This window comes from Bos mutus, chromosome 9 (genome assembly GCF_027580195.1).
Source record: "Bos mutus isolate GX-2022 chromosome 9, NWIPB_WYAK_1.1, whole genome shotgun sequence".
Classification (NCBI taxonomy): Eukaryota; Metazoa; Chordata; class Mammalia; order Artiodactyla; family Bovidae; genus Bos; species Bos mutus.
Window position 1 is genome coordinate 65,207,875 of NC_091625.1, and position 26,832 is coordinate 65,234,706.

Sequence of the window (26,832 nt, forward strand, 5' to 3'; positions counted from 1 at the left end):
AGCAAGTATAATAGAGTCCTAGAAATACATATGTCTTTTTAAATTCCCAGAAATAGGAAAAAAAATTTTGTCAGCAAGATGCATTTACCTAGTTCCCCACCCGCTGTGTCATGCATGTCCATGTACACGTCTACAGCACATACTCATGGAATGACAGAAAATTCAAGGAAGGATTCCTGCATCCAGACCTAAATGCTTTCTCCTCCCTGGCCCACCCCAAGGCCCGAGGCTCTACGGACAGAATCCATCCCTCCTCAGTAGCATTTTATCTTTGTAAGTCTCAGTTCAAAAGAAAATACTCCTAAAGTCGAGTTTATGGAGTCCCTGAACTGCCCCCCCCCCACACACACACACACTAAAGACTAACACACTGAACAATGTTGGCTGTTGGCAGCACACTGAGAAAGACTGTATTTCACTGGAGAAGTAATAATTGCACACCCATAGCGCGCTGTTCTAGGCACCGAGGGGACAGCTGGGATGACTCATTCTCTTACTTTCCAGGAAACAAAAGACACAGGTAGATCTTGTCAATGATGAGAAGTGAGAAAAAGGACGTTTGCAAAACAAGGGGCAGAGGAAGAAAAGCCAAGAAGGGAATTAAAACAGGAAACCAGGAAATGCCAAAAGCAAATCTCTTCTTTTACAATTTTGTGTCGTGTAACTGAAGAACCAAACGTTGCAATGATTTGTCACATCTGCAGTGTAGGTCCCCTTTTGCAGACCAGAGAGACAGAAGAATCAGTCGCACCTGTGTATATTTTTAATTGCAAAATATCTAACATTTTAACCTATTTATCTACATGAATACAGGAATTCTATTAAGAATTCTGTAAAACTGTAAACTTTTGAATAAGGTTTTATGAAATTTTAGTTATTAATATAGTTGCTGTGGAGACACTAAACCAAGACACACCTCTGAAAAAAAAATAACCTCTTTGTCTCTGACTCTTGCACTTGCGTGCGTAAGTAAACTGACGGTAGAGGAAGGTTAAAACAGCTTCTCAGAACTGTAAATCCTGCTGAGTGTAAGCCACTTAGAAAAGGGTGATTGGTCAAAGATTACTCGTCTCTTTCAGCTGGTATCAAATGTAAGGGCTAGATTCAACTCCTGGAGCCTCTGATAGCAATTACAGATGGAGTGAACTTCAAACAATTTGGAGTTTGTGTCTAATTTGGAACAGCACGTGACATCTTGGACAGATCCCAATATGCTCATGAAATTACAAATGGAGTTGGAAATCTCATGAAATAAGTCAAAGATATCACCCTTTACAAGGTATGACTATAAAGTAACAGAAGTGCTTTTGAAACCAGCGTTGCAGACCCGATTAGTACACGTGCATGTGGAGTGTTGCCCCTTTAAAAACAATCATGTTGGAGTCTGCATTCATTCAGTTGCTGCTGCCAGAACCTGAGTCACTGGCTTTCTCCTTCCTCTTCTTTGGAGGGTAAACTTGAAATTTGACAGTGGATGAAGCTGTACAGCTTCAGTTCTCATGATTAGAGTGAAAAATTAAACTGAGGCTAGAATTCAATGGGGCCATACATAAATGAACCTTATTAGGAAGTGTTCCATTGCAATATGTAATACAAATAGTAACACACTTGCTTTCTCATTGTATGCCAGATGCTATTCTAAGCATTTGACACCTGTGATTTTTTTTTAATTTTTATTAAAAAATTTTTTTATTGATGACACCTATGATTTTAAAGAATGCCCACACTAACCCCTTGATACAGGTCACACCATCACCATTTTAAAGTGATAGAAACCGAAGCACAGAGAGGAGAGGAGAAAGCCCAAGGCCACATAGTAGTAAGTGGCAGAGTGAAGGATTCAAGACTGGGAATTCAATCTCCAAAGCCCTAACCACCATGCTCCACAGTCTTCCCTCTGACTCCTCAGGGTTTGGTCCCGGGGTCCCCACAGATACCAAAATTTACAGATGCTCAAATCCCTTATATTAAATTGTGCAGGACAGTTTACCTTTTCTATCTGTGGATGTGAAATCCACAGATATGAAGGCAACTGTACTAACACCAAGAGTGATACTAAAGAGGAAGCCCTGATGGTGTTCTAATATGGTGCAGGACCTCCCTGGCAGTCCAGTGGCTGAGACCTCACCTTCCAATGCAGGGGGTATGGGTTTGATCCCTGGTAAGGAAGCTAGGATCCCACAGGCCTTTCAGCAAAAAAAAAAAAAAAAAAAAAACATAAAACAGAAACAATTCAATAAGGACTTTAAAGAAATGGTCCACATTAAAAAAAAATTTTTTTTAAGTTCTGATACAGTGCAACAGGCTGTTGGATTTAACATCTCATTATCAGCTCTCAGAGAAGGCAAATGGCACCCCACTCCAGTACTCTTGCATGGAAAATCCCATGGATGGAGGAGCCTGGTAGGCTGCAGTCCATGGGGTCCCAAACAGTCGACTGAGTGACTTCACTTTCACTTTTCACTTTCATGCATTGGAGAAGGAAATGGCAACCAATTCCAGTGTTCTTGCCTGGAGAATCCCAGGGACGGGGGAGCCTGGTGGGCTGCCATCTATGGGGTCGCACAGAGTTGGACACGACTGAAGTGACTTAGCAGCAGCAGCAGCAGCATTATCAGTTCTAAATAATCATGATGTAATAATGTGCAATGATTGGCTTGAATCTCTGGTTTACTTGTAGAATCCTATCACGTAACCAGTGACCAAGCCTCACAGAACTCTGGCAAAAGCCCATTTCAGTACAGCTTTGTGGCAGTTGTGGAGAAAAGTTTACACCACAATGCCCTCTGAATCTGGGGATTTGAATATTCTCAGGATACAATGTTAGCAAATGCAAAACGCTCTTATAGGTATAAGCTTCCATAATGGCTACTTTCAATTAGGGTACGTACTCAAATATTGTAATTCAGGGTGCTTGGAAATATTCAAGAGAATGAGGGATTCTGGCACTGGCAAGCATGCTTGTTAAGTGCCTCAAGTCTTAGGCCAGATGTAGAGAATAAATGTATGGAAACCAAGGGCGGAAGTGGAGGTAGGATGGGTAGGGAGATTGGGATTGACACATATACACTCTATGTATAAGATAGATAACTATTGAGAAGCGACTGTATAGGGCAGAGAACTCTACTCAGTGTTCTGTGGTGACCTAAACAGAAAGAAAATCCAAAACAGAGGGCATATATGTATACGCATAGCTGACTCTTCTGTACAGCAGGAACTAATACAACATTGTAAAACAACTATACTCCAATAAAAAATAATTAAAAAAAAGTCTTAGGCCAGGCAAGGAGCAGAACTGTATAATAAGCCAGGAGGATGCAAACTTCATCATCAGCCAGACCTAGGCACAGATCTAGAATTTATCATTTATCAGAAGTTACATTTATCAGATATGTAACTTTGGGTAACGAGGTTAACATCTCTGAGCCTCAGTTTTTTCACCTGTAGAACAGGGGCTCTAATGCTCACAGGTGTGAGGATTAAATAAAATACAATTAATCTAATTTTTCATGGCACAATTTGTGAGCAATATACCTTCCATCAATAATGTCATCTGACTTTTTCAGGAATATCCTTGGACTCTTCAATTGAAAACAAATCACCGTCCAACTCATTGACTCAGGTTTTTGAGTGCTTAGGACTGTCATTGTCATACTATAATTTAGAGGCATCAAGGAAGGTTATTTTTACTGGTCTTGTTCATATTCACCCCTGCTATTTTATTTGCCTCAAGTTTAGTGCCTGCGGCAGGAACCAATTGGATTCCAACTGATAGAAACAGCACGTGGGAGGGAGGGAGTGTGGGGCTGACAAAGGACTTGCAGCTGCTGAGAGAGCAAATGGATTAGGCAGCCAAGACCAGAAGCATCTGGTAAAACTGACACTTTTTTTCCCACAAAATTGATATTTCTATGGTAAATGATAATTCCCAGCTTTCTTTTAACTACATTTGGAAACAGTTTTTGTTTTTAGTGGTGCAGGTAGAGGTGATGAGAAGATGGGGTGATTCCCTGATTATCCCTCTTTTTCAGAGGAAGAGACTTTCTCTGAGCATAGCAAAGGTCAAGAAGTCATGTGTGTCTGTCTATATCTGTGTCTGTAACACAAAGAGGGCATGAGGGGAGACAGGGGCCTAGGAAGCTGGGAAAGTTCACGAGGGTGAATTTTGGGGAAAACAACAGAAATCTTACCAGTGAGAGCTGTGCATCAAGATTATCAATCACATCACATTGCTCAGCAAACATCATCAAACAGATGTCCTACTGCTGCTGCTAAGTCGCTTCAGTCGTGTCCGACTCTGTACGACCCCATAGACGGCAACCCACCAGGCTCCCCCATCCCTGGGATTCTCCAGGCGAGAACTCTGGAGTGGGTTGCCATTTCCTTCTGCAATGCATGAAAGTGAAAAGTGAAAGTGAAGTCGCTTAGTCGTGTCCAACTCTTCGGGATCCCATGGACTGCAGCCTACCAGGCTCCTCCATCCATGGGATTTTCCAGGCAAGAGTACTGGAGTGGGTTGCCATTGCCTTCTCCACAGATGTCCTAGGATGCCCCTGAATTTGTACTGTTAAACATTTCCTGGTTCTCCTTTCCTCGTACAGACCAAGTACCATCTTGGTCATAAGGGGTGATTCTAGATAGAGAGACATGGAAGGAAATGGTGCCTTGAACAATTCTGAATCATCCCGTTTCTGAATATGCTTTAGAAGGCTGGGGACTTTGCACAGACGATGTGGTGCTTTTGTCCATTCAAAGAATACCCAAAGTTTCAAAACCCAGGACAATCTGAAAGCAGAGCTAGACTTAGGCCTGGCCCAGGATTTATCTGGTCTAGTGATGCTCCCACTCCAGAAACAGCACAATGATGGTTTACTATTGCTCACAATAATTCATTCAATAATCATTTACTGAACACCTACAGTCTGCAAGACATTATTAGTGTGCTTAGAAATTGAGAAATAGTCACAAAACAAATATCTCTGGCCTCCTGGGGGTGCTATGGGTTGTGTAGATATCATGCCTTTAGATGTTGCTTTGAAAAACCTAAATTTAGAAAAGAGTGATACAGGAAGTAAGCCTCGTCTTTGATGGCATCCCAATTTGCAATGTCCTCTGTCCTGTTTTTGTCGATGAAAGTGGAAAACACCTATCTTGGGTTTAGTTGGTGACTGTAATTTCAAGTTTGTCAATTGTTTCATTGTGTACATTCAAAAAGAGGAGAGAAAACATACACTATAATCATTTCCACTTAATTTTACCTCCACTTCCAGGAGGTAAATGGTGAGAACCGTGCAAGGGTGATCTCTGCTTCCTGTATGTTGACATGCAAAAGGCTCCCCCCACCACCCTGGGCCCGTTACTCTGTATTCAAACTGATGAGGAAAATGGAATCGCTAATGAAGCTTAATAAACAAAAACTGCTTGGATGGTTTACCTTAAAACAAAGCAAGCAAACAAACAAGGCTTGTGGTAGAGAAATGATAAACCAGCTAAATAAATAAAAGATATAGCATAATAAATGGTGATAAGTGCAGAATAGGGAAACAGTGAAAGGAGCAGTTTCAACAAAAGTGGTGGAGGAAGCCTCAGGCGTTGCGGGAGGAGGCGTGTCAATGTGCAGGGCTGGACCTAGGTCAGCAGAGAGGCCACTGTGGAGCGAATGAGGGGAAAATAATAAATGAAAAATGGAAGCAGGGACACAGGCTAAGAAGGGCCTTTTCTGGCTTTTGCTCTATGTTAGATGGAAACAGCATCTGTGATTATTCCAGGGACTGAAGGGTGTCTTCCTCCGAATATTCTCTCTAGTGCTGTCGAGTAGGCTGAATTTGCTCCTTCATCAGTCAAGGCAAGTGGAGCTGAGAATTAAATATCAGCCCAAGATCATATGGCCACCAGATATAAGGGCCAAAGATGCAAACCTGAGTCCTAGCAGGCACAGCTTGAAGTGACCTCTCCTACAGGGCAGGTACGGATTGGAAGGTCTCGAGAGGGCGTCACCTGCCGTATTGTGGGGCTGCCGACAAGCAGTTCTGTTGTGAAACAGCTGTCAGAAAGTCTTGTGGTAAAGCAGCCACATCTTTCTGAGACCCAGGTGCTGCTTGCTCTGGAGCTCTCTCAAATTATTCATGGTTTCCAGGATGGTATGTATGTGAAACACTTGAAGCATTTTTTAAAATACTTGATTTCAGACCCCCACTCCCCAACCAACTGAATTAGAAAATTCCGGAGCCCAAATCTTTCTGCTGCTGGAACAGTTTTGTTTCTTTTTTTTGTTTTTGGTTTATTTCTTTTTGTTTTTCATTTTTCCTGGAACACCTCATATATGTAAGTATGAGGCATTTGGAAATGAAACCACAAGTACAAATCTTGGGGTGTGCTGACCTAGATGCCAACAAATTTAAGGACAAAAATAAAAGCCTGAAGTGTGGCTTGGTTGGTGGTTCACATAATTGACTTATTTCTTTATTTTTATGTTTAGGGGTCAGAGCTATTGAGTACTCAATAAATATGCTTGGCTGATAGTTTTTGAAATAACCTTTTTTGTGGTCCACATACTATTTTAATAAATATAGCACCCTACCTGTTAAAAACAAAAATCTGAAGCCAAAGAAAACAATTGGTATAAACCACTAGAAAATTTTCACAATTTCTTCCATGCCTGTAATTTCACCATATTTATAACAGAGGAGTAAATTCTACTTTCTCAAGAATTAATAGAATAATCTCCAGCAGTTATATTAAAAAACCAACCAACATACAATTCTGCATTTCTTGACCAAAAATGTCTTATCTTTTACAGTGACCAAGAGTTGGTTTGCTTTTTGGTTACTGAAATGTTTGTTTGCTTCAAGTGGAATTATTTGATTATGCTACCACATGAGCCATAAGTAACTTGCAATTCTTGTTCAAACTGGGGGAAGGGATACAAGCAGAACCTTGATTTTAATGCTGTGGAAGAGCTTGGGGACCTATGTGCCCTGGAGTTCTCATAAACCTCACATCCTTCCTACTACCTGTCCAGCTGCTCAGAGGCCCAAGGATAAATGAATAATCTTTCAAACAGACCCAGTTGCACCAACCCACTATAGCAGAATAGAGAGCAGTTCCTTGTTTTTTTTTTTTACTTGCTTCTTATTTTTTTATTTTTATTGGAGTATAGTTGATCTACAATGCTGTGTTAGTCTCAGGTGTACAGCAAAGTGATTCACTTTTACATATACATATACTCATTATTTTTCAGATGCTTTTCTCATATAGATTATCACAGAATACTGAGTAGAGTTCCCTGTGCTATACCATAGGTCCTTTTTGTTTATTTATCTTACATATAGTAGTGTGTGTGTGTGTTCATCCCAAGCTCCTTTTTGTTTTGTTTTCTTTTGTTTGTTGTATAGGTTTATTGTTGACTTCTTGAAGCAGAACAAACATTACAAAATCCCTGCTGATTTAAGATCAATGAATGGTCACTTTTCAAAAATCACTTCCAGCGAACACACTCAAAATTATTTTAAGCACTTTAATACGTCTTCATCAGAAATGGTGGAAATTAAAGTGATACACTTTTGCTAGCTGAAGGAGTATTTGTTTATAGAAATAATTTTAGTAAAATAGTCATAAAAATCCAAGTCTGAAACACCAACAATCTTAAACATGTATGGTACAGATTTGTGGGACTTGCAATGCACAGTCCTTCTTCCCTTGCAGTTAGTACATGTGCCTAGCTCTGGTAGATGAATTGGGAGTGGAAGAGTTGAATTGTCCAGGAAAGTGCCCCAGCATTTTCTCCTGCTGCTGCAGCAATCATGGCACAGGTGAAGATGATGGAGTCCTGAGACTGAGATAACAGGATTCTTGGGTGATCACATGGAAGACAATTGCCCTGAAAATGTAATCAGACATGCAGTAGACTTTGTACAAATGAAAAATAAAATTTCTGTTGTATTAAGCAAGTGAGATTCAGGTGCTATTTGTTATTGCATCATAACATAACCTAGCCTGACTAATACAGTGTGGACTAGATTAATATGCTTAACAATGCTGCTGCTGATGCTGCTGCTAAGTCGCTTCAGTCGCGTCCGACTCTGCGACCCCATAGACGGCAGCCCACCAGGCTTCCCCGTCCCTGGGATTCTCCAGGCAAGAACACTGGAGTGGGTTGCCATTACCAAAATAACAATAACTTGATCAGAGAGGATACACTAACAGACATTCTGTGTATTAGGTCCCTACCCACTTCCCCTTCTTTGATAACTTTTGTTTGAATCCATGTATTATGGTCAAACATTTACAGTATGTTATTTTTTTTAATTGTCATCCTCAAACAGGGTTCAAGATACATGTAGTAGACCTACAGAAATGTTAAATCCTTCCAGTTGTTAATTCCTGATCCCCTACATCATTACTATTCTATTTCTTCTCCATGTCCACAGAGCAATCTCATTCCACAGCATTTTCAGTGATTATGAGTTCAGCCTTCAGAATCAAGCAGACCAGATTAAAGACACTTACTACCTATTTCAATGCTTCCATTTCCTCATTGCAGACCAACAATAATTGGACAAACTTCCTCATGAGTTTTCAGTTTTGTTCTTAAGATAAATAAGACAAATGCAAACAAAGCATTAGCACAGCGCCTGAATAAATGGTTCTTCATATGATTTAAAGAGGAAGGAACTAATATCTGCTTGACAAATTTTACTGTTTTTACATCAATTATCTTACCTAAAACTCACAACAGCCCTGGAAGGGTGGTATCATCCCTACTTTATTATAAGGAAATGAAGACTCCAAGAAGTTATGGCATTTACCCAAGCTCACAAAACCAGTCACTGAATGAGCTGTAAATAGGGTCATATCTGTCAAGGGTCAAGCTGATTGCTCCTTTCACTGCCAGGCTGTCTTTCCTCACAGTGATGTAGAATTGGAAAGGAACATTTTCTGGGCACATTTTTAAAAATTTATGTTTACAGGAGTATAATTGCTTGACAGTGTTGTGTTAGTTTCTGCTGTACAATTAAGTGAATCAGGGGATATATATATCTATATCCCCTCTGTCTTGGACCTCCCTGCCACCCTCCCCTCATCTCACCCTTCCAAGTTACACAGAACATGGAGTTGAGCTCCCTATGTTATACACAGCTTCCCACTAGCTATCTATTTTACAAATGGTAGTGTAAAATTTATATGTCCATGCTTCTGTCTCAATTTGCCACACCCTTCCCTTCCCACCCTGTGACCACAAGTCTGTTCTCTGTGTTTGAAGCTCTATTCCTATCTGGAGCACATGTTTTTAAAAAGCATTAAGAGGCAACAACTAAAACTTGTTGTAAAAAATCTAACCATAATGACTTGACTATATGTCAAGGGGATACATGCATACATATAGTCATTTAAAACAAATATTTATATCATACACTGAAAATCTTTTTGTTATTTTCAAAAATAAACTGTTTACATAATCAGGTCAAGTTTGCTGGGGTTTCTTCTTCCTTTAATTCCTTAGCTCCTCAATCAAGATCCTGTCAGCAAAGACTGTACTCTTTGTCATATAAGTGGTTAAAGCCATTAGGGAAATTAATTAAATCAGTGGAACTAACATTTTTCTCTTTTGGCATATCACTTATTAAATACAATCTTCAAAATAAATTTCTAGTCAAAGTCTTTTATTGGAAATAGTTGTTACAAAGAAGTACCTCCTTTATTTGTATTTGTTACTTCTGTGGATGTTAGAGTTTGCTTTTCTAGTTTCTTTGGGGGCCTTTCCCATCATCTAGAGAATCCATTTAATAATGAATTATAACCGTCAAAGCTTTCCCCAAGTAGATTGCCAGAAACCAATATATAAGAAAAATCAACTACCTAAGGGAAAGATGTTACTTTGAATTCTGAATGTGTTTGGTTTTGAATTACCTCCACCTCTGCTTGTGCTTCATTTTAAAATGTAGCTGATCAGAGTGAATTACTCCTGAAATGGCAACACAAACAGCCCCTCCACTTATATACTCCAACTCAACTAGAGAGCTGCTAATTGTAATTTGAGGTAATTTTTTTAATGGCCCATCCTGGCAATTTTTTATGAGTCCCCAATGAATCTCAGTCTGTAAGGGTTTGGAAATCAAAGTGATAAACAATATGTCTAATTGCTACATTCATATTTTACACACCCTTAACTTTTGGGTTTCATATAATTAAAATTTTATTTTTAAATAAATAAATAATTGACCCCAAGGCCACAGCCAGCACCAGTGACATACTTCTTGGAAGAAAAGCACGGTACCTGGGCTGCTGAAGTGGTGCCTGTGGGCCTTTCTCCACCACTTCCAGAGACCTGCTCCCTTCCTTGAACCAGGGAAATACAGAATGTACCTGGGCAACAAAGCTTTACTTTGTTTCTTTCCATAAGTGGTACAATATATTTTAGCTTTCAAAATAATCTCTTTTTTGGAACAAAAACAATCTTCCTTTGAAATTTATGACCTCCTTTAAAAGGCTTGATTGTCAAACTAAAGGTTAGTTAATGTCTTGGCTTCAATAAAACTTGATTAAATCTGAAAGATATAATAGTTATAAAATCATATGAAATAGAAAAACGACATTGGATTTTTTAGCCTAAATCTTAGTAAATATCTGGAAAGTCTGATTTTCTAGAAAGAGCCAAATAGTATTCTTTATGCAATATATTTAAACTGTTTTGTAATTTCCCTGCCCCAGAAGAAAAATTACTTTTAAGTTTAAAAAAGAGAGGAGGCCAAAGGATATATATAGTATATGTGTGTTGTTGATATTAAAAAACTTAAGGGATCATGTTCTGTAAAAAATACCTGTTAAATAAGCCATTTTGAACTTATCCCTCAAAAGGTATTATAAATGCCTACACTGTACAAGTAAGTGCTATATTATCTTGGAAGTTTAAAACCCAAAATTTAATTGGGAATGCAATGAAGAGCTGAAACTTTTTTTTTTTTTTTTTGGTTTAATGAACCTACTTAAAGTTTAGAAAAATGCATCAAATTAAAAACAACCCTCAATTTAGGCTGCAACACAAAACACCCACAGACCTCAGGAAATCACCAGGCTCATTCACCTTGACCTTTGGCCTCTCACACATTCTAACATTTAGCTTTCTTCCTTCTGTCCATCTGCTTGAACCATTAGTAAAGTTCTTTGGCAACAGCTTGCACAAGTAAGCCAGCTGTCATCGAGCATATTTAAACTCTGCCTCTTAGTTTCCACTGAATCATGTGTTTGCCCACAGGTCTCATTAAATACAAGGAAGGGCAGCAGTGCAGTTTCCAAATGCTCTGGGGGAACAGACCGTCTACATAAAAGGGCGGTCCAAAGGCCCTGAGACTAATTTGCTTGCTTACTTTTTTTTTTGTTTGTTTTCAATCTATAGAGGAGTGTCTAGAGGAAAACAAGATAAATGGAAAATGTATGCAAGGTGATCTATAGCCGAAAAGTTAGACAGGTACTTTAACAAAAGAAAAAAAAGAAAATGAAAGCTTATCGTTAAGAGTTGGCTCTTATTAAAAGAAAGAACAAAAACCTCTTGCACAAACTCCCATTGTTCTATTTGATTTAGGAAATAGATGACTCATTCATGATCATTTCCGGATCTCACCACCAAGAGCACAATAGAGGGGGAAATTCAAGAAAACAGTTTGATGTAAAGTCAGAATCATCACAACTACTGCTCAAAGGTTAATTGAACTGTCTGTAGTAAAGCCCCAAATTCATCCACTTTCATACTGTGGGAAGGGTTAAAATACCGGACTTCCAAATGAACAGGATATGAAATAGAAAGGTCTATTCTAAAGGGTAAGGCCAGGAAGCTATTAACACCAGGTAAACCAGGCAGATTAGAATGGATATCAGGGCATTTGAGGTTCCATTTTTCATAGGTGCAGCATAGATATTTGGCTGGTCTCCTAAATACGTTCCATTTTCACTGCCATCAGTCTGCTGAGACCAAGGTCAGACTGCACAATCAATCATGATGAATATTAACCAGGGCACACTCTGCTAAAGCCAGCCCATCAACAGAATGATCAGAAGCACAAATCAAACAGCAAGGCTAAGAGGTCTCACTTGTGCATCACTGAAATGGCTAATACTTGAATCTGAACCAATACTGTCTATTCCAAAGGTGAAATTAATGACATTACCCAGGTCTCTGGAATCATAGGCAGCCCTAATGGTTCAAATCTGTATTTTGGGCTCTCTCTGCCTCTGCTCTCTGTCCACCTCTCCACATACCCTCTTACCCACCTGATCACCAGGTACTACAAAATAATGTGTCATTCGTCTTTTCATAGGGAAAGTTTTTTGACATAGAAAACCTGTTCTCTCACTTTTTCTATATCCACTTCCCTGTCTACAGCTAGGGAGTAAAGCTGAAGAGGCTTGTACCAAACTTTCTCTGGTCTTTGGAAGCCTCATTTAGGCTTCCTGGGTCCTACCAAAGCTTTGTATCAGAGTATTAGACAGTTGTCCAAATTCATATATTTGATCATTTTCCCTATTGTGTTAATGATCTTTATTTCTGAGCTCCATTGGAAATGGACCTCAGAATGACCCATGTGCCAAATGCTGAGGGGGTTCCTTATTTTCTATACTGACAGCATTCAATGATAATTTCTCAGAAAAAAAGATAAAAATATTATAAGTGGAAGGTATCCTCAAAATCATGTATTCCAAATTCCTTATTTTATGAAGAAAGTGAGTCCAGAGAGATAACGTGCTTTCCCAAGGCACAGATTTGGTTAAACGGCAGGTGTTGAAATTGATGGTCATTTTATGAAGGGATTTTACTATTAGACAGACCTGAGTTTGAAAGCTGCCTTTATCCTTTAGTAGCCATGGAATCTTAGGCAAGTTTTAACATCTCTGACACTAGTTTTCCTTTTTTTTTTTTTAAAAAAAAAAGGAAATTATTATGGGTTGGGAAGATCCCCTGGAGAAGGGCATGGCAACCCACTCACGTATTCTTGCCTGGAGAATCCCCACGGGCAGAAGAGCCAGGTTGGCTGCAGTCCATGGGGTCACAAAGAGTCAGACACGACTGAGGGACTTCACTTTCACTTTTCACTTTCATGCACTGGAGAAAGAAACGGCAATCCACCCCAGTGTTCTTGCCTGGAGAATCCCAGGGACCGGGGAGCCTGGTGGGCTGCCGTCTATGGGGTCGCACAGAGTTGGACATGACTGAAGTGACTCAGCAGCAGCAGCAGCAGGTTCCCTTAGTGTTAACATCTTACACTGGTATGGTGTCATAATCCAGGAGCCAATATTGATACATATTATTAATCAGAGTTCACCTATCATTAATTCAAATTTTATTTATCTTTTCCTAATATCCTTTTTAGGTTCCAAGATCCTATCTAGGATACCACATAGCCTGTGGTGGTCATGTCTCCTGGGTCTCCTCTCAGCCATGACAGTTTTCTCAGGCTTTCCTTGTTTTGATGGCCTTGGTAGTTTTGAGGAATACTAGCCAGGCATTTTGTAGATAATCCCTCAGCTGGGATTCATTTGATGTTTTCCTCATTCATTCCTTCCTTTCCTCATTGGGAAGGAAGGACATAGAATCAAAACACTATTTTCATCACATCATTTCTAGAGCACATACTGTGTATATACCCTTATCACTATAGATGCTAATCTTGACCACCTGGCAGAGGTGGTGTTTGTCAGGTTTCTTTGCTGTAAGGTTGCTCTTTCCCCAGCTTTTTCATACTGTACTCCTTTGAAAGAAGTCAGCATGTGCAGCCCACACTAAGGATTGGGGAGCTATGATCCACCTCATTAAAGGGGCAATATCTACACAGATAATTTAGAATTATTTTCTCTGCTCTTCCAATTTTTTTTGATAATTTATTTATATCAGTGTGGACATATGAATATTTGTTTTGTACTTTGAGTTATAATTCAAAGCTGCTTGATGTCTATATATTTTCCTTAAATTGTTCTAGTGTTGGCCATTGGGAGCTTTTTCACACGGTTCCTATATCTCTTTGACATACTCCCATATTGTGGATTCTCTGAGCACTTCCACATTTTGTGGAAGTTCCACAAGATGCTTCAGGCTCATCTTGTATATTCCCAAGCGAATTTTCCTCCCACATTTCCACAACACTAATAGTGTATTTTGATAAATGTTATGTCCCAGTGGACATCAAACAAGTTACCAAAATAGGCATATATTCAAATTCCCAAGAAAATTATAACTTCACTTCTGGTATCTAATAAAACAAAACAAAACAAAAAAAACAATGACAAAAAATCATGAACATATTCCAAAGGTATGTCAAGAACTGTGCAATTGTTCAAAAATCCAGAAAATATGAGATGCAGAGAGCATCGTTTCCAAAAAATGGATCCTAGAATTTCTATTGCCATATGACTGACTAGCAATCCTGAGAGACCTTTCTGCTAATAATAATTTTTAAATTCTGGGTAATTTTTAAAGTATCTTTTGGGATGCCACTATAATTTGACAAAGAAATAAGAAATTTTCAGACTCCAAGAACTAAGAAAGAGAAGAAACCCAGAACTGTCAGCCAAGAACTAAGAACACTGTGAATGTTGACGCCTGGTTAACTCGAGCTTCAGTTTTCAAGCCATTTCAAGCTTTTCAAGCTTTGAAAAACTAGATTTAAAGGCAAGAGCCTACCCTCCATACAAATAGTGTATTCCCTAAAGGCATCATCCATGTTAAAGTGAGCTATAAATAAAGACATCTTTCTTCTGTTCCCAAGAAACAACAATAAAGTTATCTTAGACATTGGTTCTGGGGAAGGAGCAAAAATAAACTGCCTTGAGAATTTTTAACCACAGCTTGCCCTACATATGTTATAGCCCCAAATCACTCAAATTTGAAGATATGAAGAGCCTCAAACCCAGAATTCAGTTTAAAATGATTCCAAGTTGGTAGCATCCCTAGTTGACTAGCAGAACAAATATAAATCATTCCTTGAGAAATCCACCTTCAAACTAGTTCTCAAAGAATTTACTCAGATGAAATTCCAAGGAAATAGAATTTGTGATTAAATAAAACCCTTAACAGGTACAAGGAAATAAGGTATTATTGTTAAAGAGAAAATTTGGAAATCCCAAATGACATCACTTGTGCTAAAGCCCATGATACCAAGCCTAGGTTTAATACTTAACTACAGTTTCCACCTTCCCCAGAAATGTAATCTTAACCAACAGTTGGGAATTTTCTGGTCAGCACCAATGAAGTTATCTGTCCTTCTAACAGAGGAAAAAGAGGCAATCTGCTTGGTAAAATGTTTGCTCTTCCCTTCCCTTCCATCACCTAATGAAGAGGTCTTAGCCCAAAAGAACACTTTTTTTGTTGTTGCTAATAATTTCCTTGCCCCACCTTCCTCTCTATAAAAGTCTTCCATTTCTCCTCTGAGAACCCTTCTATTCGTGACATGGAATGCTACCCGATTCATGATTTATTGAATAAGCAAGTTAGATCTCCAAACTTACTCTGTTGAATTTTGTCTTTTGACACCACAAACAACCCCCAAATCCATCAGCTATCAGGCAAATTATAAATTGGAGATGCTCTATATGTTTAACCAAATAAAATGAGAGGTTTTAAAAATACGAAAAAGGAGAAAGAGACTTAAAATGGTCAAACGGGTGCTTAAAAGCTTTAAGAACTTCAAGAAGGTAAAAATATAATTATTATAATTAAAACTCTATTTTTTAATTAAGTGGAAAAATTCAATAGAACTTAAATAGAGCTGAAGAATGAATAGACAGACAAGCCTAAAAATTGTCTATAATGCAGCATGCAATGACAGAGTCAAAGAGAGCTGAGAGTCAGGAAAGACAGAAGTTAAGACAGTTTGCAAAGGGGAGTGTGTGAGAACAGGAAACAACTACATCTGAATAGATAATGGTTGAAAATTTTACACAATTGATCTTCTTATTCAGACAACCTAGAAATCTGAAACAGAATGAGTACAAAGAAATCTATTCATGATGAAAGTAGACAATACCAAAGGCAAAAAAAAGAGGTGGGGGGAGAGTGAAAAGTAGCCAGACAGAAAAGCCATTTCACCTAAAATGAAATGACAACCTATTAAATGCCTTCCCAAAAACAACAGAAGGAAAAAGATAATGGAATTGTATCACCAACATGTACAGGAAAAGAAAGTATACACCAAGAGTTGCGCACTCAATGAAGTATGTATTTCAAGCATAGTGTATAAAGATAGTTTTCAGACAAATATAAATTGAGAGAGTTTGCCACCAATGGACTCTCACCAGGGAATTTCTAATGATGCACCTTAGGCAGGGAGAAAGCAATTATAAATGGAAGACCTGAGATGCAAAACAAGGAAAGATGTACAAAGAAAATGGTAACTAGATGGATAAATCATTGATTGTTGAGTAATAATCTCTTTCAAGGGTGAAGTGAAAAAACAACTAAAATACATGCCACTAACAGCGTGTAAGTCTGTAGTGAGGTGACTGGAGTTCCAGTGTTCTAAGGGGCCTGTGAAGATTCAGATGTAGATATAGGTATTGATTAGATATGTTGCAGGAAGGAGGACCCCTTCCAGGGCTGGAGAGTGGGCTCTTGTGCAACACTTGGAAATGTATTTTCTGAGAAGATACATGAGCTGACAAAGCAAGACACTTTATTGGGAAGGGGTGCCTGGGCAGAGAGAAGTAGTGTAAGGGAGCCCAGGGGAAATGGTTCTGCCACATGGCTCATAGTCTTGAGTTTTATGGTGAGAGGATGAGTTTCCGGGTTTTCTTCGGCCAGTCATTCTGACTCAGAGACCTTCCTGGTGGCACACGCATTGCTCAGCCAAGATGGATGTCAGCAAGAAGGATTCTAAAAGCTGGTAAGACGTGTGGCATCTCTTTTTGACCTTTCCTGAATTCTTCCAATTGGTGGTGGCTTGTTAGTTCCATGTTCCTTACTGAGACCTCCTTTTGTCATAAAATAATTCATACAAATGGTTACTATGGTTCCTGACCACCGTGGGCAGTTTCAGCCAGTGGCTTCCCCTAACAGATGCAGATTTTGATAATTAGGTATGCAAGCACAAATGATTAGGGTAACCATTCAGAATACCAATATCACATTTAATTTCCCAACAAATGGAAGACAGGAAATAAGAGCAAATATTCAAGAGAAAGCAAGAAAAAATGACAAAAGAGGCATAGAAAAGGTGGGAGAAAAGAGTACAAAATAAGATGATAGTACTCATCCAAATATATACTTAATATAGCAGTAAGTACAAAAAGATGAAATATTCCAGGCAATTCATTTTTTTAGACTCAATATATAATAGTAGCAGACATAAAATTTCCTAGGAATAAATGTAGCAAAATATGTATAAAAGTTTTATACAGAGATTTATGAAATTCTATCAAAATACAATATATAAGGCTTTGTAAATGGAGAGATATACCTTGTTCATATAAATAAAGTGAATATGTGTTATATATATATATATGTAAAATTATATATGTATATATAAAATGGGAGAATAAGTTTGAATACAGCAGCTAAAAGCAACAATTTTTAATTTAATGTGACACCATAGATGACTCTCAGCGCATAGGTTGAAAGAAAGACATAATTTATAGACATGTGGTGATATATTGTTTAGGGACACAAAAACATGTTAAAATATGTAAAGAAAGGTAGGAGGGAAAAACCAAAACTTTTCAGGTGGTGATTAGCCTCTGAGAGGATGGATGGAGATTGATGAGAAGGGTCCAAGAGAGACCTTGAAGGAAATGGCAACATTCTGTACCTTAATCTGAATGGGAACATACCAGTGCTTAATGTGTTATGTCCCTTCATTCCCTACATATATTTCATTAGCATTCTTTTTGCTTCTCAGTTGTCTTATTAAACAATAAAACAATGTCTTATGTACACGCACACATACACAGCAGTCCTGCTAAGGATCAGTTGCCTTATTGCACATATGCCTCCTCTGACTCATGTGAGATGCAGCATGACCAGAGTTCATCACCAGAGTAGTTTCAGTCATGTCCAACTCTTTGCAACCCTATGGACTGTAGCCTGCGGGGCTCCATGAAATTCTCCAGGCAAGAATACTGGAGAGGGTTTCCGTGCCTTCCTCCAGGGGATCTTCCCAACCCAAGGATCAAATCCTCATCTCTTACGTCTCTTGCATTGACAGGTGGGTTCTTTACCACTAGCGCCATCTAGGAAGCCCAGATTAGTATGAGGATTTGGGAAAACTAATAAAAGTTGCTACAGATCACCATCTTTTATCATCTACTGTTTCTTTTATGTTTTCTGTTGCTTACAATAACATCTTTATCAAAATCATATTTTCTGACTTACTCTGGAAATGGCACTCTTTTTTAAATTCATACCAAGGCCTATTTCATCAATGTGCATTGGACTCTTTGTTTTCCCATTACTGTAATTTTAAAGTACATTTTTATATCTCGTAAAGAAGAAATATCTTCATCATCAGCCTTAGATTCTATCATCTATACTATGAATACTTCCATATGATATTCAAAATTTTAACAAGCATAATCATTACTATTAAGATACTATTAAATTTAAAAATAATATATAAACAACATATTTCTAGTGTTTTCAATAAGAATTAAGAAATATCTCCTCATGTATTAAGATTTTCTGTTATATCTTTCCATAAAGCTTCCTAACTTTCTCTCCCTATAGTTCTTTTTCTTATCAATTTAATTAATTTATTTGGCTGCATCAGGTCTGAAACTGACCTGTGGGATCTTTCCTTGTGGTACACTGGCTCTTCATTGGGGTGTGTGAGCTCCAGAGCACCCAAGGATTGAGGTGGTGTCCCCCACATTGGAAGGCATATTCTTAGTCATTGGACCATTAGGGATGTACCCCATAGTTCTTTTAGAAGTTATTTAAATATATTTTCTGTTTTTGTGTTGTTCCTGGTGGTATTTAGGATGTTGTTTGTTGGAGGTTTTTCGTTTGGTTTTCTTTTTGGCACTTTATGGCTTGCGGGATCTTAGTTCCCTGACCAGAGACTGAACTTGTGTTCTCAGCAGTGAAAGCAGTGGAGTCCTAACCACTGGACCACCAGGGAACTCCTTTGGAATGTAATACTCTTAACATCATCTATTCATTTTTGCAATAGAAGAAATGTTTGTACTTATTTTATGTCTGATAATTTTATTAACATTCTTATTATTTTTCAGAGTTTTTAATTCATTTTTTGCCTTTGCCAAGTATGGTCTGAAGCAAAAGTCATAAGTTCTGAATCACCTTTCTGGTTATATTTCATCTAATTTTCATATCTAATATCATAGATCTATATTTAAAGAAAAATTAAATATAACAATGACCATGAACATCAAATTCCTCATGCGAACAGGAATGTCTTTACTATCTCACTATTAAATATGGTGGTGTTTCTTGCTGGATTATGGTAGATAATCTACACCAAGGAAATATCCTAGTTTTCCAACTTTCTTTAAATATTTAAATCAGGAATGGATATCAAATGCTTTCTCAAATATCTATTGAAATTATCTCATTCTATCCATTAATGGAATATACTAATATTTAATTTTTTTACTGCTAAGACATTTGGGCATTTCTAAGGAAAAACTTCTATTTAACTTCATGGAAAATAGATGAGGAAACAGTGTCAGACTTTATTTTTGGGGGCTCCAAAATCACTGCAGATTGTGACTGCAGCCATGAAATTAAAAGACGCTTACTCCTTGGAAGGAAAGTTATGACCAACCTAGATAGCATATTCAAAAGCAGAGACATTACTTTGCCAACAAAGGTCCATCTAGTCAAGGCTATGGTTTTTCCAGTAGTCATGTATGGATGTGAGGGTTGGACTGAGAAGAAAGCTGAGCACTGAAGAATTGATGCTTTTGAACTGTGGTGTTGGAGAAGACTCTTGAGAGTCCCTTGGACTGCAAGGAGATCCAACCAGTCCATTCTGAAGGAGATCAGCCCTGGGTCTTCTTTGGAAGGAATGATGCTAAAGCTGAAACTCCAGTACTTTGGCCACCTCATGCGAAGAGTTGACTCATTGGAAAAGACTCTGATGCTGGGAGGGATTGGGGGAAGGAGGAGAAGGGGATGACAGAGGATGAGATGGCTGGATGACATCACTGACTCGATGGACACGAGTCTGAGTGAACTCCGGGAGTTGGTGATGGACAGGGAGGCCTGGCGTGCTTCGATTCATGGGGTCGCAGAGAGTCGGACATGACTGAGTGACTGAACTGAACTGAACTGAAGGAAAAACTTGATGGGTGGGAGTGACTGATAATTCACTTATAAATTCTAACATTTGTCACTCTTCTTAGGTAATGATAGTTTAGTATATAAATAGCTTTATGTTTGAAGCTATATTTATCAAATATTGTTACTAGGATTTTGCTAGCATTACAACATATAAAAAATAGCTCTATCCTTTTATATTCATTGTAACATATTAAAGAATATGAAAATTATTATTTCCTTCAGTAGTTTAGAATAATACACACTATCAGTTGAAAATAATTCTGTGCCTGCTATATTTTTTCTCTTATACAATTCCCTACCAGCTAGAATTTTCTTCATAGTTGTTGGTCTATTCAAATATTCTACTTCTATAATTAGTTAGAGTTCTAGAATAAGAACATTTACTTTATCAAGATTTTCAAATTGCTAAGTAGATCAAAAAGTGGGTATATTATACTCCTATTTTATAAATATTCATTTGTCTCCTATTCCTGGAATATATTTGTCATATATTTTTCTATGTTGTTTCTGGCTTGTTGTCCATCTCTTTGTTAAAAAAAATCAGTTCTTGAAGTTTTTCAACATTTAGTTTGTGTAGAAATCAGCTCCTCCAAATTTTTCTACCCTGAAATATTTTTTAGTATCTGGATAGTTATTAGCTCAGTTCAGTTCAGTTCAGTCGCTCAGTTGTGTCTGACTCTGTGACCCCCATAGACTGCAGCGTGCCAAGCCTCCCTGTCCATCACCAACTCCCAGAATTTACTCAAACTCATGTCCATTGAGTCTGTATGTCATCCAACCATCTCATCCTCTGTTGTTCTTTTCTCTTCCTCCTTTCAATCTTTCCCAGCATCAGGGTCTTTTCAAATGAGTCAGCTTTTCGCATCAGGTGGCCAAAGTATTGGAGTTTCAGCTTAAACATCACTCCTTTCCATAAACACTCAGGACTGATCTCCTTTTGGATGGACTGGTTGGATCTCCTTGCAGTCCAAGGGACTCTTAAGAGTCTTCTCCAACACCATGGTTCAAAAGCATCAATTCTTCGGCGCTCAGCTTTCTTCACAGTCCAACTCTCACATCCATACATGACCACTGGAAAAACCATAGCCTTGACTAGATGGATCTTTGTTGGCAAAGTAATGTCTCTGCTTTTTAATATGATGTCTAGGCTGGTCATAACTTTGCTGCCAAGGAGTAAGTGCTTTTTAATTACATGGCTTCAGTCACCATCTGCAGTGATTTTGGAGCCCAAAGAAATAAAATCAGCCACTGTTTCCACTGTTTCCCCATCTATTTGCCATGAAGTGATGGGATCGGATGCCATGATTGTTTTCTGAATGCTGAGCTTTAAGCCAACTTTTTCATGCTCCTCTTTCACTTTCATCAAGAGGCTCTTTAGTTCTTCTTCTCTTTCTGCCATAAGGGTGGTGTCATCTGCATATTTGTGGTTATTGATATTTCTCCCAGCAATCTTGATTCCAGCTTGTTCTTCATCCAACTCAGCAATTCTCGTGATATACACTGCATACAAGTTAAATAAGCAGCGTGACGATATAGAGCCTTGACGTACTCCTTTTCCACTATATTAGATTTGGAACCAGTCTGTTGTTCCATGTCCAGTTCTAACTGTTGCTTCCTGACCTGCATACAGATTTCTCAAGAGGCAGGTCAGGTGGTCTGGTATTCCCATCTCTTTCAGAATTTTCCAGTTTATTGTGATCCACACAGTCAAAGGCTTTGGCATAGTCAATAAAGCAGAAGTAGATGTTTTGATGGAGCTCCCTTGTTTTTTTTGATGATCCAGCAGATGTTGGCAATTTGATCTCTGGTTCCTCTGCCTTTTCTAAAACCAGCTTGAACATCTGGAAGTTCACAGTTTACATATTGTTGAACCTTGGCTTGGAGAATTTTGAGCATTACTTTGCTAGCGTGTGAGATGAGTGCTATTGTGTGGTAGTTTGAGCATTCTTTGGCATTGCCTTTCTTTGGGATTGGAATGAAAATTGACCTTTTCCAGTCCTGTGGCTACTGCTGAGTTTTCCAAATTTGCTGGCATATTGAGTGCAGCACTTTCACAGCATCATCTTTTAGGATTTGAAATAGCTCAACTGGAATTCCATCACCTCCACTAGCTTTGTTTGTAGTGATGCTCAGGATGGCAAAGTTGATGAGATGCTTTAATTGCTCAATTGGTATAACCTGTAATTAACCTAAGTTTACAAATAGTTATTAGCTAACCAATCTGGAGTAACTGTACTCTCTGGGACATTTAATCAACTGCTGTTTGTAAACAACATATTCATTAACTTTATAACAACCTATAGACCAGCTGCTGCTGCTGCTACTGCTAAGTCGCTTCAGTCATGTCTGACTCTGTGTGACCCCTAGACGGCAGCCCATCAGGCTCCACTGTCCGTGGGATTTTCTAGGCAAGAACACTGGAGTGGGTTGCCGTTTCCTTCTCCAATGCATGAAAGTGAAAAGTGAAAGTCAAGTCGCTCAGTCGTGTCCGACTCTTAGCAACCCCATGGACTGCAGCCTAGCAGGCTCCTCCATCCATGGGATTTTCCAGGCAAGAGTACTGGAGTACTCTTGGAGTGCCATTGCCTTCTCCGATAGACCAGCTAACCTGTCAGATATCATGGATCAATATTTTCCAGGCAAGAGTACTGGAGTGGGGTGCCACTACCTTCTCCGATAGACCAGCTAACCTGTCAGATGTCATAAATCAATATTTTGGATTGCTGAAAATAAAAGCAATAGCTGGAAACACTGTTATTAAAACAGACACTGATAATTTGGGTATAATTTTAAAACAATCAAAATTATTCACCATGTAAACCACATATATAACACATCAGGTCTGAAATGGTTGTCCTGTCATAAATTTCTGTGCAGGAGGCCACAAGGGGCCCAGAGCTAACAACCAGAATCAGCTAACATTTTACAAATGCTTATGTACCAGACTTTTTATGAAGCATTATTAAACTGCAACAAAAATTCTATGATAAAGATAACATTGTCATAGATGAAGAGATCCAGGCTCTTGTTAATTAATTCAAGATCAGAAAGTTCTAAGTGACAGAATTTAGGTTTGAATTCAAATTTATCTTTCAATAACATTCATTAGTACCTACTGTGTACCAAGATCGGAGAAGGCAATGGCACCCCACTCCAGTACTCTTGCCTGGAAAATCCCATGGACGGAGGAGCCTGGTAGGCTGCAGTCCATGGGGTCGCTAGGAGTCGGACACGACTGAGCGACTTGACTTTCACTTTTCACTTTCATGCATTGGAGAAGGAAATGGCAACCCACTCCAGTGTTCTTGCCTGGAGAATCCCAGGGACAGGGGAGCCTGGTGGGCTGCCATCTCTGGGGTCGCACAGAATCGAACACGACTGAAGCGACTTAGCAACAGTGTACCAAGATTTATGCTAGGTACAGGGGATCCAGAGGAGAATAAGACACACAAAGCTTCCGTTAGATCATTTTTGTTTTAGTAGAGGGAAACAGATACTAAGTAACAGGCAACAGTTAGAGCCTCAACAGTTAGAGCGGACATGGAACAAGGACTTGTTCCAAATTGAGAAAGGAGTACATCAAGGCTGTATATTGTTACCCTGTTAATTTAACTTATATGCAAAGTACATCATGCAAAATGCCAGGCTGGATGAAGTACAAGCTGGAATCAAGATTGCCCAGAGAAATATCAACAACCTCAGATATGCAGATGACACCACTCTAGTGGTAGAAAGCACAGAGGAACTAGAGTGAAAAAGTTGGCTTAAAACTCAACATTCAAAAAACGAAGATCATGGCATCATTTCCCATCACTTCATGGCAAATAGATGGGGAAACAATGGAAACTGTGACAGACTTTATTTTCTTTGGCTCCAAAATCACTGTGGATGGTGACTGCAGCCATGAAATTAAAAGACACTTGCTCCTTGGAAGAAAAGCTATGACAAACTTAGCAAATTAAAAAGCAGAGACATCATTTTGCTGACAAAGGTCTGTGGAGTCAAAGCTATGGTTTTTCCAGTAGTCATATATGGATGTGAGAATGAAAGTCACTCAGTAGTGTTTAACTGTTTGCAGTCCTGTGGAGGCCCACCAGCCCCCTCTCTCCATGGAATTCTCCAGGCTAGAATACTGGAGTGGGTAGCCATTCCATTCTCTAGGGAATATTCTCAACCCAGGGTTCCAACACAGGTTTCCTGAATTGCAGGCAGATTCTTTACTGTCTGAGCCACCAGGGAAGCCCAAGAATACTAGAGTGGGTAGTCTATCCCATATCCAGTGGATCTTCCCAATCCAAGAATAAAACCAGGGTCTCTTGCATTGCAGGCTGGACCATAAAGAAGGCTGAGCTCCAAAGAATCGATGCTTTTGAACTGTGGCTGGAGAAGACTCTTGAGAGTCCCTCAGACTGCAAGGAGATCAAACAAGTCAATCTTAAAGGAAATCAACCCTGAATATTCAATGAAAGGACTGATGCTGACACTGAAGCTCCAATACTTTGGCCTCCTAATGCAAAGAGCTGACTCACTGGAAAAGACCTTGATGCTGGGAAGATTGAAGGCAGGATGAGAAGGGGATGACAGAAGATGAGATGGTTGTATGGCATCACGGATTCAATGGATATGAGTTTGAGCAAAGTCTGAGAGACAATGGAGGACAGAGAAGTTCAGTGTGCTGCCAGTCCATGGGGTCGCAAAGAGTCAGACATGACTTAGTAACCGAACAATGAACAACAGGTAAATATTTATTTACAATTATTATTTATATTTACCTATTAATAATTATGTAAATAATTTTATATATTTATATAATTCTTTCAGAAATTGAGAGAGTTATGAATAGCAATGACAACCCACTCCAGTACTCTTGCCTGGACAATCCCATGGATGGAGGAGCCTGGTAGGCTGCAGTCCATGGGGTCGCTAAGGGTTGGGCACGACTGAGCGAATTCACGTTCACTTTCACTTTCACGCATTGGAGAAGGAAATGGCAACCCACTCCAGTATTCTTGCCTGGAGAATTTTGATCCATGACTCTATCGGAGAAGGCAATGGCACTAGGCAGAGGAGCCTAGTGGGCTGCCGTCTATGGGGTCGCACAGAGTCGGACACAACTGAAGCGACTTAGCAGCAGCAGCATCTCAGACATATTCCTTTAAAATGTAGGGAGAGAACAGGAATGCAAATTCTTGATTAAACTAACACTTCTGGAGAGTTCAAAGGAACAGAGCTACTGAGCACAGAGGTTCTACTACTTAAAATAAAAAGAGACAAAGTATTTTGAGGTAGCAATATTAATTTAAATCACCTCCCAGAAACTGCTAACATTGTTACCAAAGAAAAAGATACCAGCATGTCCTCTCAAAACTTCCAACCCAAAGCCTGAGGGACTTAGGAAAGCCTCTGTAGTCTGTTCTGTTCATCTGGGGCTACTTCCCTTCCCTGACCCCACTCCCTGTCTCTGCACCCCATTCATCACTTCACTATTGTTCAGCCAAAAGATACTGAGAGCAAAGATGGTTCTGGCAGGCTTCCCTGGCAAGGTGAGGGTAGAAAAATAATTGAACCATTGATGCTAACAGAAGTCAGGAGCTGGGGGTGACTGGTAAAAATGTAAGGAACTTAAGTTTTCCATCTCAGCCTCAAAATTTGGGGGTAAACTTCCTCAATCCACAATGACGTCCTGTTTCTTGCTAGCTGAAGTTCTTTCCCCTGTCAATCAGTATCACTTCGGTTGACAGTAAGGCATGTGGATTTCATCAGGACCTTTATTTAAATAGAATCTCAGGGAAACAGTTCTCTTTGGGTTTAGAACATATACACAGCATGCTTCTTTATAGAGTAACCTTACAATAGAGGTATGTATAAGAGAAATTTATGGGACTCTAATTCTTCCGTTGTTAAAAGTGAAATGGTACAATTGCATCAATAAGCTTTACAGTGAAAACAATTTCTGATTGTGATGCTCCTTTTACAGCATTAAGACAGAAGGCACCACTGACAGGGTCTAGCAAGAAGAGTGTGGTTTCCCCTCAAAGTAACTTTGCTTCTAGTAAGAGGTTGAAATTTACAATATTTGATTTTAAGAATCTTTTCTTGTTTTAAATTTTATTGAAGTATAGTTGATTTACAATGTTGTGTTAATTTCTTCCATAAAGCAAAGTGACTCAGTTATATATATATATATATATTTCATATTCTTTTCCTTTACAGTTTATCACAGGATACTGAAAATAGTGGTCTGTATAGTCAAAGGTCTATATAGTCAAAGCTATGGCTTCTCCAGTGGTCATGTACAGATGTGAGAGTTGGATCATAAACAAGAGTCAAGGAACTGATGCTTTCAAATCGTGATGCTGGAGAAGACTCTTGAGAGTCCCTGGGACTGCAAGGATATCAAACAAATCAATCATAAAGGAAATTAATCCTGAATATTCATTGGAAGGACTGTTGTTGGAGCTGAAGCTCCAATACTTTGGCTACCTGATGTGAAGAATTGATTCATTGGAAAAGACACTGATGCTGGAAAAAACTGAAGGCCAAAGGAGAAGGGA